Source organism: Colobus angolensis, unplaced genomic scaffold (genome assembly GCF_000951035.1).
Source record: "Colobus angolensis palliatus isolate OR3802 unplaced genomic scaffold, Cang.pa_1.0 Scaffold949, whole genome shotgun sequence".
NCBI lineage: Eukaryota > Metazoa > Chordata > Mammalia > Primates > Cercopithecidae > Colobus > Colobus angolensis.
The window spans coordinates 14,317-16,888 of record NW_012123476.1 but is presented as its reverse complement, the minus strand read 5'-3'; positions in this window follow the sequence as shown (position 1 = coordinate 16,888).

Sequence of the window (2,572 nt, the reverse complement as noted above, 5' to 3'; positions counted from 1 at the left end):
TCTCTCTCTTTCTTCTTTCTTTCTTTCCTCTCTCTCTTTCTTTCTTTTTGTAGAGATAGGGTCTTGCTTTGTTGCCTAGACTGCTCTTGAACTCCTGACCCCAAGCAAACCTCCCACCTCAGCCTCTCAAAGTGCTAAGATTATATGCGTGTGTCACCATTCCCAGTCATGAGATAATTTTACATGGTGATTTTTGTATTCTGAAACATTACTGAATACATTCAATCATTCTGACAAAGTTTTCTTTTGTGGGACTTTTAAGGTTATTCTACATATGACATTGAATCAAATGAAAGCACAGATAATTTTACTTTTTATTTCTAATTTTTATCCTGTTTATTTCTTTCTCTTGCCTAATTACTCTGCCTTTTCTTCCAATACTGTTTTTAATAGAAGCTGTGAAAATATGTGTTGTTGCTTTGTTGCTGATAGACATTACAGAAATATATCTTCGATTTTTCAGATTGCATATGATGTTAGTTGTAGGATTTTCATAGATGGTCTTTACTATGTTGAGGTAGTTTCCTTCTACTCATAGATTGTTGAGTGTTTTTACCATGAAAGGGTGTGGAGTTTTGTGAAATGATTTTCTGTAGCCGGGGTCTTATTGCATTACATCTGGAAAAGCCCCTCTGCTTCACACCTACCCCTACCCCCTCCACTATATGCCTGGTGTTAGAGAGGAATAAATACGCTGTGTTTTCCAGGGAAAAAGGGTCAGGCCATCAGAAATACAGCAGTGGTCACCTGTGTAAGGGGATGGGGGAGGAGGAGAGGCCCTCATAGGTAGAACTGTGGACACTGCTCAAAGCCGTAATAGTTGTTACACCTCTATAGATGTTGACTGAGATGGAGCTACCCCTGCCACCCTGGACCTAGACATGGGCGGAGGGTCCAGGGAAAACAGAGGCATGGACCAGAATCAGAAGCAGTAAGGTGAGGGGACTAGGATCAGACTCCTGTGAGTAGCTTGGGGTGACTGTTATAGCAAGTGCCCCATTTGTCCCAGAGTTGGTGGCAATGTTGATGAGTCTCTCAAATAAGCCAGTTTCTCCCTCACTCTGACCCTCTGCTGCTGATGGCCCCTCTTCCTACAAATTGATCATGAATGACTCTTCCATAACTCCCAAATTTAGGAGACCAGCTAGACTTCTATGGGTGGCCCCAGAGTATCCATTAATGGGTTTTAGTTGAAAAGAAAAAGTGTGCAATGGTTTCTTCATACAAATCAGCCCCCTCTTCTTGTCTGCCAGCCCCTTCATAGAACCTCAGTCCAGACAGTCACTGGAATACATTTCCCAGGTGGGATGAAGACGGTCAGGTTGGCTGAATCTGGTTCCCTGTGAGAACACAGCTGCTGAGTCCAGTGAGCAGATGATACAGGGTCACAGGAGGATGATTTCCCAGTTGTTCTTACCTGTAGATGCCTCAAGGATAAGCCTACAGCACCCAGTGCTGCCCCAGTCCTAGACCTACAGAGCCCTTCAGTTTCTCTCTGCCTTTGTCTTTTTCTTCTGCACCAAAGATATGACTGTGAGGGCCCTTGTTAAGCTAAATTTGTACTTGTTGCTCTGCACAGAATTCTTGTACCATTTCATATCTGTCTGGTCCGTGCTGCTATTTTTAGTAAAGTCCTGGGCTCTTAGTCTAACTGAAGGAGATTCTCTGATAGATATCAGAGCAGAGAGCCCAGTATGGTGAAGGGAAGTCACCAGAAATGCAGGCCTGTGGCCAGAGATGCTTCCTTCTTCCCCACTCAAGAGTGTGGCCCCTTTTCAGACTCCCAAGTCCTTTCCTGGAAGATCTGGACTCTCAGGGTGGATCTCTGCCTGCTCTCAGCCCACCCACCTTCGGCATCGAAAGGACCCTGGAGTTTAGTGTGTCACTGGACAGAGGGAGAACCAGGCTGAGCTCTTCTATTTCTTACTTATTTACACCTGGCTTAACCCACACTGTATGGGAACCTTGCATCTGGTTTTGAAAGGCTTATGAGGTCCCTCCTCCAGAACTCTGGCTGCAGCAATCCCAGCAGAAGTCCTGAGTCTGCACACTTGAAGAATAGTAGAAAGAAGAATTAGGGAAGTGAGTAGGCATTATTGGGAATCTTATATCGTGTATTTAGTGCTAACTGATGTGCTTTCTAGAGGGTAGCTGTGTTAGAGAAGCTCTGTCTTTGAGGGTCATCTCATAGAACCAGCATCAGTAAGAGGAGGCCAGCCCCAACGCTGCCTCTTACAGACCTTGAACCCTGGGAGGAGTTGGTAGATAAACTACAGGGCACCCAGGTAAGTTTGTATTTCAAATGAAAAATATTGTGTGGGAGATACTAACACATACTAAGTCTTTGTCACTGCTTTACTGAATTCAAATTTAATCCACCTCCAGTGTTTTTATTTGATAAATTGAAGAACCCTACCTCCAGGCCACAAGCATGCCCTCTCTAACAAGGGCCTACTGCATGAAAAGCAATCACAAAGCCGTTGTCAGGATTCAATGAGGTCACACTCTCAGGAATTAAAAAGCTGTTGGTCAGTAGTAAGGTTGCAGTTGTACTAAATCTCAATAGAACCTA